This window comes from Lemur catta, chromosome 7, assembly GCF_020740605.2.
Source record: "Lemur catta isolate mLemCat1 chromosome 7, mLemCat1.pri, whole genome shotgun sequence".
In the NCBI taxonomy this organism is placed as follows: domain Eukaryota; kingdom Metazoa; phylum Chordata; class Mammalia; order Primates; family Lemuridae; genus Lemur; species Lemur catta.
In genome coordinates this window covers 38,391,233-38,403,852 of record NC_059134.1, presented here as the reverse complement: position 1 = coordinate 38,403,852, position 12,620 = coordinate 38,391,233, and positions in this window count along the sequence as shown.

Genomic DNA, 12,620 nt, shown 5'->3' with positions numbered 1-12,620 from the left:
ATGGTGTATACATACATAATGAGTGCGATGCGCACTGTCTAGATGGACACGTTTGAAGCTCTGACTCGAGGGGTGGGGGGGGACAAGGGCAATATATGTAACCTAAACTTTTGTACCCCCACAATATGCTGAAATAAGAATAAAAAAAAAGGAAAAAAAAGACAATATGATAGCAAAAGCCAGGATGTTTGATGACTTAGACAAGGAAAATGAAAGGGTAGTTTTTCATGTCTTTTGTGAATTATTTTATGTCATTATGCCATTATTGTCATTATGATTATTAACTAGATTAAAGACTTTTTTTGCTCATAGTAGTAGATGCATATTCACTCTGATCTTCCTCCTATGTGTACCTGTAAGCTCCAATTTGTGCTTACTTTAAATTGCTTAGTACACCTAGAGGTCTAAGACTATTACACATAAAGAGAGTATCTAGATATATATCAAATAAATCAAATATATCATGGAAGATGTAAATAAATATAATATGTAACTATAGGTGTTTAAGAATGAATAGCATTACAATATTCAGAAAAGCACATTCTGTGAGTTCTAGTTTTTATGGGGAACTTAGATAATGGGAGAGATAATAATGATTGATATTAAAGTGTTTAGTATTGATTTATAGTAAAATAATGTGTTTTATAGAAGGCTAATTTTTTTTTATACCCAAGCTTTGCTGCTTATTGAGGCATCACTACCAACTTATTTAACGACATTCACTCCCAATTCCTAATGTATAAAACATGAAATCATTCTTGGATGTGTTAAATCTAAGAACATAGGTCAAAATGTGTAAAGCTTGGGGATTCTAAAAATCTTCAATAAAAATTAGCTTCCTTTCTCTACACCTGCTCCAACCTCGCACTGTCACTCCTACTCAGATCATGTATTACTAGATAGAGAACTTTGAAGCCAGGTTATCTGCCCTATTCTATTGGTCTTTGCCTCCCCAGACATAACAAAATGGCTTACTCATAGTGAGTGAAAACTGGTATTGTGGGTTGCAGGGAAGAAATGATAAATTGACAAATGAGAAAAGGAGGGAAGGAAGGAGAGAAGGACAGAAGAAAGAAGGGAAGCGAGGGGAGAGGGAAAGGAAGAAGGAAGGAAGAATAAAAGAATTGCCACAGGAAGAGTACAGTTTACACTTTATTAAAAGAGAAAATGCATGTAATTTGATGATTTAACAATAGAAACACACGCTTTAAAAATGAAAATCAAAAGTGGACTGATGCTTTTTTCTCTGTATTAAGTTCTCTCAAACAAATATTTTTTTTCTTTTTATCATGCATTTACAAATAGCTCTATAATATGTAAGTGAAAACACTAGTGTAGGAGGGAAATAAATGTCTTTTATTTTAGTCTTGAGCTTATTTATTAATAAATATTTATGTAAATCTGAACAGAGCAAACGCTGTAAAGGATACAAAACACATATATTATCATATTAACTTTATACTCTAAAATTATGTACTATCATCTCCATTTGAAAGATAAAGAAATGAAGGTTAAACTTTTTTTTTTTTTTTTGAAATGAGTCTCACTATATTGCCTAGGCTGGTCTCAAACTCCTGGGCTCAACTGATCTTGCTGCCTCAGTTTCCCAGGTAGCTGGGGTTACAGGTGAATGCCATGGTGCCCAGCTGTTAAGGTTACATTTTTATACAAGATCATGCAGTGAATAGATTTGGATTTAAGATTTGAATCTCAGTCTGCCTGGCTTTGGGATTCTCCATGAGTTACAGCTTGTATTGGCTTTGCCAAGACTTAAATGAAAAGAGTTTGATTCCAAAGGCATTGTTGTTTTTATTATAGCATGCATGACAATGAATCATAAGAGATGTTTAATTATGAATCATTTTGGAGTATCAAATGTTAAAATGACTTATATAAACATTTGTTTTGTTAAGGTATGTCAAAAATGCTAAAAATGCATTTGTCCCAGAGAATAAATGAGTTAAATAAATAATAATGATGGAATTATCATACCATAAATGCAAAGATTAAAGGAGAAAAATAAGTCTAAACTTTGATTATAAAACAGTGTATAAAGTAGTGTGTCTCATGAAGAAATTTCAAAATGCATTCATTTTTAAAAGATGAAAGCAGAAAGACTATCATATTGAAAATCTTTGAAACTACTGAAGCGCATCATAGCAATTGCCAAGATCCTTAGAGAGTGAAAAAAAATCTTAAATACTAAGGTGATCAACAAAGGAAGACAATTAAATATCAATATTGCAAAATGGGACATTCTGATTATTCTGTTAAAAAATGGAAATTTCAATGAATTGAAACAGACAATGGGTGAAATATAATGGTATAGTTTAGTCTAGATTCTTTGGGTAAGTATATTTCTATTCTTAAAGAAAAAATAATTTGTAATTTAATATGTAAATTATTAAAGGTCTACTTTGAAACTTCTAAATTCCTAAACCAAAGGTGATTCATTCCAGATAAGAATGCTTACAAATAAGTGAGATAAGCAGAAATGCTCAAGTAGAATTCCTCCTTTTAGCTCATTTTATATTTGAAATATTGCATTTTGAGTTTTCCTGCAACATTTAACTGAACAATAAAAACAAACTAGTTCTAAGAGTTTACAAATGAAGTTTCTACTCAGCACAGTGGTTACCTTCACAAACAAAGAGAAAAGTAAGGGGTTTCTTCTTACAAAACAGTGGGGCTAAAGTAAAATAGACAAAATTTAAGCAGCTTCACAGTGTCCTGGCTCCTCAGTATGTCACAGTGGGTGAGAATTCTCTCATATGAGTTGCTTTCTATCTACTTGACTGAAACATGTCAAAAGAAACAACAAAGGCTATCTCTTAATCCTTCGCACAATTTAGTGGATTAAACCATCCATCCTGAATAAACCTTGAACCTCAAACATGACTACTGGGTTATCTCTCATGAGATGATCTGAAAGAAACCCTGGAAAAAAGCTTCAAGGTTTCAAAGTAGTTATACCTTCTACAGTTATCTCTCTAAACTATTCATAGTATGCAAATTGAAATACTAAGATTCAAAAAGATATAACAAAATTCAACGGGTAATTTGTAACTTTGGGAAGTCGGCTATGTGGGAAGGCTTTGCTTATTCTGAAATTAAACTATCAGGATTGTGGTTAGCTGAAAGATAAAATGTAATATTTTCCTTCTGAAAAAAATCTCTGTTCATTAATGGATAATTTATATAGGAAAAAGAAATAATATAGCATTTTAACTGAACTCCTATTAAATTAGAATTGAAATAATAATGAAATTAAGCTCGTCCTGAGATAACTCAGATAAAGTTCACATTCAGCCCATGGGTTTCCTTGTAAAAGACACTCAGAAAAAGTTCTCCCTCCCAACTCCGAAGTGCAGAGATGGATGGAGCTAGGTTTGCATTATAGTTTTGTCAGTTAATCACTGTGTGATCCTGGCCAAGTTATATAACCTCTCAGAGTTTCTATTTTTTTTTCTGTGCAATATATCAATAATGGGATATGATTTGAAGTATTATTGAGAGGATAGTAGGTAACGTACATACTATACTTAACACAATGATAGATAAACACATGGTAGTTAATAAATGCCAAATACATTATGAGGAAAGTTTTTTGATGAGGCTATAGTTCATTCAGTTCTTTCATTCTTTGAACATCTAATATGTCTTGGTATTAAGCAAACTTGTAGACAATATTCCTGTTCTCAAGGGTAGGTATAAATTATAATAAAGGATAATAATTGTTATGATAGACTTAAGGAGAAAGTGGAAATAGCCAGAGAGGAAGCAAGGAACAATTGGATTTGGCTCTCCAGAGTAGATTATGCATGAGGTAACTTATAAGTAATTCATTGATGTGTATTTTTGGCTAAACAGAATTTTTTTGGTAAATACATATAATTTTTTTTAACTAGAAAGATGTAACAATTTAACAGGCAGTGGGAAAACAGAGCTTGTGCAGCTGATATGTAAGGAGGAATAAAAAATACATCATTGTTATAAATATCGGTGATAGGTATCCATCCAGATTCATTATCAGAGTGTGACTTTATATTTTCTGCATTTACACTTTCTTCTTTGAAACTAAATATTGTTTTAGTTCTATTCTTATTAAATTCAACCGCTAGTGCAGTCTAAACCTAAAGTTTATTATAAATTTTACATTGAAGAGAGTAGATATCCAGAATAATTCTATGTAAATAGTAAGCATCCTCTTATGAAATTTGACTGTAATTAATGACTGTAGTCAAAAGCAAAAGTAAACTCTCAATGGAAAGGAAGTACAGTGTTTTTAAGTACAAGCCTGCTGGCAGTATCCTTCTTAAGTTTGAATCCAGCCTTTGCTGCTAGCTATCTGTGTGATGACGGGCAAATTAATTAATCTCTTCGTGCCTCAGTTCCCTTATATTTAGTATATTCACCATTGAGTTGTTGTGATGATTAAATTTATCAATGCTTGTGCAGTAACCTAAAGAAATGCCTATATTTCTGTTTATTATAATAAAACAATTCTACTTGAAAGAACCTAGTGATTTTGTCAGCCTATTGAAGTTCTAAAAACAACAAATCAACAAATTTTAGTTGGAGTATATTGGGAATGAAAGGGATGTTTTTTAGCCTATATTTGACTATGTTTGTCTTTAAATAGGAATGGAAATTTTCTGGCAACAATACTTCTTTTCTCCCTCTAAGTTCTTTCTCCCTTTTTCTAGGTTGACAATCAATTTGGCCAATTGGGAAGAAGAGAGTGGGCATGCGTTCAGGAGCCCGTGTATTTCCTCTGTCTTCTGGAGTGAACTTTCCACAGGTAGTCCATATCATGCTCTTCTCTTGGCCTTCAATTTTACAGGAGCAGTCCCTATATGGGGAAACTTGTAGGACATAACACTGCTTGTTTATGGTCCAATAAGTCAGTCCGATTCTGCATAGCACATCTTTCAGTATTAATATTCTGTGTTTCACCTGTCTGATATACCTGCCTATCTTTCAATTCATTTTCAACTCAAGCAAGAGAAATAGTTATTGCTGTTTTGGCCTCTCAAATTCTAAGAAACTTCAGAAAAGATTAAATTAATTATAAAATTGTGCTATGTTGAGTGACTATACATATATTTACGTGTTTCTATATGCATACCTATCCAAAGAGAGAGCAAGATAAATAGATACAGTTCATATGTATTATTGAGCAAGTGGATGCATGGAGATAGGTGACCTTTATCTTAATAAATACAGTGTTCACCAGGGTGAATTTCTGTCAAGATGGTCACAGAGTTTAACAAAGTCCTTATTTTAGAGGTAAGACCAAATTGCTTGTTCCCATTAAGAAAGACCTTTATGGCCTTTCCACATTTCCTTCCACAAAACTAAAAGCAGACTAAGCATGGGTGACAGCACTTGGTAAAAGTGATTGTAGTGACATTTTAGATCTGTCAAGTCTTTCTGTAACTACTGCACCGTAGGTAGCCTAATGAGACACAGTGCATAGTAACACAGTGAGAAAAACCCTTTAGAACTCTTGTTATAGTGATTTGAAGGGGGTTATAACTCTGAAGGCCATCATTTCCTGCTGGGCAGTGGAATCTTTTGGTAGCTACTGAATTGCAGCAAAATGTCTTGAAAGCAATTCCCTTTCAGTCATAACAACGCAAAGATTTAAGTATGTTGGGCTTCCGTTGGTGATGGATACAGGCTTGGCATTTACAGAATTGGAAATCATATTCAGGGCAGTGCTTTCTGAAAATTCAAAGATTTACTTGCAACTCCCATGCATACAAAGTGTAAAGTTGTTGTGAATGGACTTAGACTATTTCTTAAATTATTTAGTTTTTTTATGCTGCAGCCTTATATTTTTTTTGTCACAATAATAAGTTTGCAACTGTTAAGAATGGTGCAATTGTTTGGACATTTTCTTTGGAGAGATTATTGCAAAAATAATATTCAAAATAATTGAATATACAAACCTTCAAATTTGGAGAAGACTAGGAAAGTAAAAATTACATATGCCACCTCAATAAATATTTATTGAGAATCTACTTTATGTAATACAGTATTTCAGGCACCATGGTAAGAATAATGGTTTAGTCATGATTGCTGTATCAAAATAGCTCAAACTGTAGAGATGAAGTAGGGCCTAATATAAAGTAGTTACAGCACAAGGCAGGACAAAGTAAGGATAAAAATGTAGAATGGATATTTATTTGTTCATCCTTTATTATTTATTTGTCCTTTCATTAATTTACATCCCCTCACTTTCAAAAAAATATTCAAGGAGCCTTGCTTTATACAAATGTGTATGTGTGTACAGATTAAATTTTTCATTTGTCTATAGGATTCTTATAAGCCTGAAATAGAGGGCAGGTGTGACGATATAAATAATTCATTTTATCTAATAGAAAGACCATTTTCTGCTACTTATTTCTAAAGGAAATATCCATGTAATCTTGTGAGATTCTGTACTAGATATTGGTTATTGGAGTGAACAATATCTCCCACAACACCTGTGCAGCAATGTCAGAAGCAATTTCACTGCGATTTTTGTTTACTTTTATTATCTCCAAAAAAGTCTATTTATGTCATTAAACTATAACAAGTCTATATGAACTAAATTAAGGTAGACTATACATGCATTTTTCTAATGAATTGTAGGTGTTAGTAAGTTGGGGTGACGGTAAAAGAATGGTACATAAACGTCTTCCACAGCAGGAAATAAATAGATCATATCTGCAAGTGAAAAATTAAGACATTGATTTGACTTCAGTATTAGAAAAATAAAACAGAAATAAAGTATTTTTCCCTTGGGAATACTAAATAGTAAAAGGTAGGGTTAGAAAATGGACTATATTTTTTATTACAAGCTTTATGATGCCATTTGACTTTTTCAAACAAGGTATATGCAATATTTCCATCAAATATTTATAACTGCATCAGGTATTTGATTCTTCCTTTGTAGATTGCTTTTAATTCCAAGATTATGTTTCCCATGCACCCAGATGGTTAATTTGCTAAAATAAATCTCCTTCTAATTAGGAAATGTTGCCCTTATGTCATTTAGAAGATTAAGAGGAAGAGGAGGGGTGAACATCTAGGAGAAAAGAGTCATGTAATAGGCTACTTAAACTCTCTAAGATCTTTGCTTTCGCCTAGATTAACATAAATTGTTCTTGCATTTAAGAATTGAACCAGCCAAATTGATTAATAGGGAAGACTATAAAAGAGTTTAGAATATGAACCCTAATAATCATTTATTCATCATAATATTTATTTCCTGGAAAGGTCATTTGGGCAAAATTGCCCTAAGAATTTACAGTAATAGCTGTGACAAATGTAGGTGGTTAGCACCTACTCTCTTTATGTCAGAAAAACACTGGAAAATTTTTATTTAACTTTATTGTTTTCATGGCTGTCTCCTACTTTTTTTGATCTGTGATTTTGTTTTTAATTATCTTAAGTTATGATCACACATAATTTTTAAATTTCTGTATATGTCCTATAATGCTTCTGACGAGTTGGTAAAAGCACTATTACCAATCATATATATACGGTAGTTCTATAGTTTCTTGTGTTTTTGAAGAGCTGTTTGAAGACAATCCTAAATTATAACTTAGTCTGACTTAGTGAAGAATTCAAAAGTTTACTTTGTTATTTCTTGTCATATTGACTTTTAAAAGTATTTAACCTTATAGATTATAAAATGTGAGAAATGTTAAATATTCTTTATTTGATATTACACATAAACCACAATAAAATGCCTTTCAATAAATAAAAGACAGCGTTTTAGTAGACACAGGGAAATTAGACTGGCATAGTAAAGACCAAAGATATAAAGTAAACATTGCTACCTTATCTCCAGCCCTCATCTTTAACAGGCTAATAAACACAAATTAAAACACCAATGAGTCTTGTTCAGTTCCAAGACAGTGAAGGGATTTCCCTAGTATTTAAATATATTCACATACCCAGTTATAAAAATCTAAATATAAAATCAATCTTCAATAGGTTTTGAGCTGGCAATTTGCCATCTTTGTGAAAAGTTGAACATTGCTAATTAAAGCCAATAATATCTTTAGAAGGGGAAAACAGTGATAGCATTTACTGAATTGGAATTGCTATCAAAGTTAAATTTTTTTTCTTTTTTTTTTCTTTTGAGACAGAGTTTCACTTTGTTGCCCAGGCTAGAGTGAGTGCCGTGGCGTCAGCCTAGCTCACAGCAACCTCAAACTCCTGGGCTTAAGCGATTCTACTGCCTCAGCCTCCCAAGTAGCTGGGACTACAGGCATTCACCACCATGCCCGGCTAATTTTTTCTATATATATTTTTAGTCGTCCAGATAATTTTTATTTCTATTTTTAGTAGAGACGGGGTCTCGCTCAGGCTGGTCTCAAACTCCTGACCTCGAGCGATCCACCTGCCTTGGCCTCCCAGAGGGCTGGGATTACAGGTGTGAGCCACCGTGCCTGGCCTCAAAGTTAAATTTAACCATAAGCCAGTCTTAGTTAAATCAGAACTGTCCAACATGTACTGTCAGCAACCAAAGAGAGAATTAAATATGGATGATGCTGAGAAAGGCAAGAAGATTTTTGTTCAGAAGTGTGCCCAGTGCCACACTGTGGGAAAGAGAGGCAAGAACAAGACTGGGCCAAATCTCCATGGTCATACTGGTCTACTGCATTGATAGTATGAAGCTGATTGCACCTTGTGGGCAGGAAATAGCAACTTCTCTAAACAAAGTAATCAAGCATTTGTGGCACAGTAGATGGGAAATAAATCCTTTAAAAATGCAAGGGCCGTTTCCACATCTTTGCTGTTGTGAATTGTGCTGCTATAAACATTCGGGTGCAGATGTCTTTGTTATAGAATGTCTTTTGTTCCTTTTGGTAGATGCCTGGTAATGGGATTGCTGGATTAAATAGAGGTCTACTTGTATCTGTTTAAGGTATCTCCATATTGCTTTCCACAGAGGTTGCACTAGTTTGCAGTTCCACCAGCAGTATATGAGTGTTCCTGTCTCTAAAAAAAAAAAAAATTCAAGGGCATACTACTTTGGTGAAATTTCCAGAGTTATAGTGGTGTGGAACACTTTTAGGTATCACTTACAAGATGAAGGACAATCTCCTGCATATGGCCTCTCCTACTACTAAGAAATAATCACAATGTTTAGTGGTCCTCTTTTGATTTTGGAGACAACATATATATATATATCTCATGTGGGAATGCTACTCTTACCTATTTATAAAGTGATCCAAAAAGTTTCCAGTGTTGAAGAAGGCTAAGAATAAGAAAGGGAAGGTTGTGTAAGGAGCCTAGGTTACAGTATTATGCTTTGCTTTTTGGGTAATATGACATAGCCAAACCAATGGTGCTTAAAGTACCAATAATAGGCATGCAGTATGGAAACTGATAGCAACCCTTATACTCTAGTCAAAAGCCTCACCCTGAGAAGTTTGAGGCAAGCCATGACATGCTCTGCATATGGCAAATCTCATTTTGAGAAATAGCTTCTATTTCACTACTGGACCTTAGTAGACACTGAATGCTAGAAATTAGGCCACTGGATTTCCATGCATTCTAAACTGAACATCATGAATTGGATGTTGTCTGACTGAGAAAACCATAAAGTTGACCACTTACTGATTAAGAACTATGGGAGGATGTTACGAATTCCAAGGAAAGTTATAAAGTTTTACAATGTACACAGGCAAAGCAGGCATTCGAAGCCAAGGATAGTTCCCAAGTATAGAGGTGCCGAGTGTTGGTAATGAATGTATATTGGAAGGCATTGTCTATGAAAGTTGTACAAGGATCCCCAAGGGGATATGGGTAAATAACTAGTATTTCTGATACTATGGTCTAAGACTGTCATATCAATATAGTATCTATAAGATGAATGTGGCTATTGAGTGTTAAAATGTAATTAGTCTGAGTAGGAGATTTGCTGTAAGAGTAAAATATATACCTGATTTTGAGCAAAAAGAATATATAATATAAAATGTATCAATAATAATTTCATTATTTATTACATGTTAAAATGAAAATATTCTGGATACACTGAGATAAAATATGTTATTAAAACAATTTTACCTGTTTCTTTGTACTTTCTAATGTGGCTACTTAGAAAACTTAAAATTACCTAAGTGCCTTGCTTTAGATTTCTGTTGGATGGTACTGACCTAAAATGTCTTGCCTCCCAGGTCCTGGAAGTGGGTGGATGTGAGTCTAGTCATAGTCTCCTACCACACGAAGAAAAACTTCTTTAATAGGAGAGTACAAGACAACCTATGTAGAGAAAATTCAGTTGTAAGAAAATAGTTGGTAGGGGGAGAGAGAGAGAGAAGGAGAGAGAGAAATGACTATTTAAATAGGTAATGTTTTTGAAGTCAAGTCTTCATTCCTTCACTCTATGATATGGTTCTCATCTGTCAAACTTGGTTGATATGTTTATATTTAATACAAATCTGAAATAAAGGGTTTATTTATTTATTTTGAGACAGAGTGTCGCTTTGTTGCTCTGGCTAGAGTGAGTGCCATGGCGTCAGCCTAGCTCACAGCAACCTCAAACTCCTGGGCTTAAGCCATCCTACTGCCTCAGCCTCCCAAGTAGCTGGAACTACAGGCATGCGCCACTATGCCCAGCTAATTTTTTCTATATATATCTTAGTTGGCCAGATAATTTCTTTCTATTTTTTTTAGTAGAGACGGGGTCTCGCTCTTGCTGAGGCTGGTCTCGAACTCCTGACCTTGAACGATCCACCCGCCTCGGCCTCCCAAAGTGCTAGGATTATAGCCGTGAGCCACCGCGCCTGGCCTGAAATAAAGGGTTTACATCACAAGAAAATATATCATGTTTCTCCCATTTAATTTTTTTGTGTTTTATTTTTTTTTACCTGATTGAAACAATAAATTTGGTTCAATAGGTTGGAATGAAAAGGTATGAACTATTGTTTTCTTATCTTCTTTCAAATCTAAAAAAAAAGGACAATCTAATATAATCTAAAATAGTTTTTTTACTATTTTCAAATAGTAGATGTTTTCACATCAGAATACTTCTTTTTTTTTTACTTTGCACTATTTCTTATAAACATATAGTTTTCACCACCAGTGAGATATTGTTTTTATTTAGTATGCTGACCAGGGGGAGGTAGTTTCCTTCCTCAAGTTTTCCCACTGAGATAGCTCTAATTTCCATATGGGGTATTTCAACTGTCAAGTGTTTCCGTTTGCAATTACACATTCAGAAACTAGGGAAATGATCACTGGGTGGGACCAAGAATCTAGTGTATGCACCATACGCTTGATTTGGGCCAGAGACCCATTTATTGCCCAACCCCAATTTACTCTCACTTACACAGTTGGACCATGACAAGATTTCAGGAGCTTTGAAACAGCAACTCAGACTCTTTGTCCAACAGTCCTCAAATGGTCTCATCATAAATATCCCACAGTGTAGAGTCACCCAAGTTAAAACTATAGACAGAACCAATTTCATGGACATGTGACCTATGCAGTCACACAGAACCTGTGCACTTGGTGTAATGATCTGTTGTCACTGACTTGAAATTCTTAATACTTTCTTTACGTGAGCTCTCCCATGTTTATTTTGCACTGGGCCCTGCAAATTACATATCCAGCCTTGTCTGTAGGCCTTTTGGGGTAGGGATAGAGTAATTATTATTATGTATAGTTGCCATGATGTTAGAGGGCCTTTACTACTAGGGACCCGGTTACTTTTCCAATCAACAGATTGAGTGTCTGAAAACTGAGTTGTATCTGAGAAACTGGACAAAGGATCCTGCATTTTTATTGGGGCTATAATCTTCTCTCTCTCTCTTTCTCTTTCTCTCTCTCTCTTTCTCTCACTATTGGATGCCATTACTGACACTGAATATTATTATAAGGCTCTATCCTCTTTTGCCTTTAATGATGTTGTGTGTTCTATTAACCATGATCAAAACTCTCTGAAGGCCAAATTCACTTTGTTGCCATAATTGAAATCCCTGTCTTCTGGCAGTAAGCAAAGCCAATAATGGTCCCATAGTCCCAATTATAATCAATAAACCACTTTCCATGACCACTTCTCCTTACATCAACCCCAGCCCTAATAAGAAAACTATTACTGAATGTCATAGTTTTTGCATGTATGCCTCTCAACAGCAAATTCATGATGCCTGGTTGACTGGTGTGTCCTCTGTGCATTTTTATGTAACATAATCCTCTAATGGGTCTTCTGATCTTGTAAAGAATGTTTTAGTCTGGGTACTTCAAAAAGTAATACAATATAAAATTAAATATGCAGGGATTTTATTACATGAAACACCTGTGTGATAGAAAATGGGAATGGAGTTTTAGAAGGCAGAGAACCAATATAAAAGTATGTAAATCTAACCCTGAGTAAAGAGGGAGGAAAAGAATGTTAGGTAGAAATGTCCTTTACTGCCATGCAGTATAAGAAAATCTTGGCAACACTGCTAGAGGATACTCAAGCCAGTGTCAGTTATCAAGGAAGGTCACATCTCTTTCAGGAATGGGCCTGCCTTAGTTTCTTTTCAAAATCATTCATTGGCTGGCAGTAATCTGGGGAAAGTGTGGCCTTGGTGCGAACATGGAGATGAATTTCAGAGTATAGCATGTAG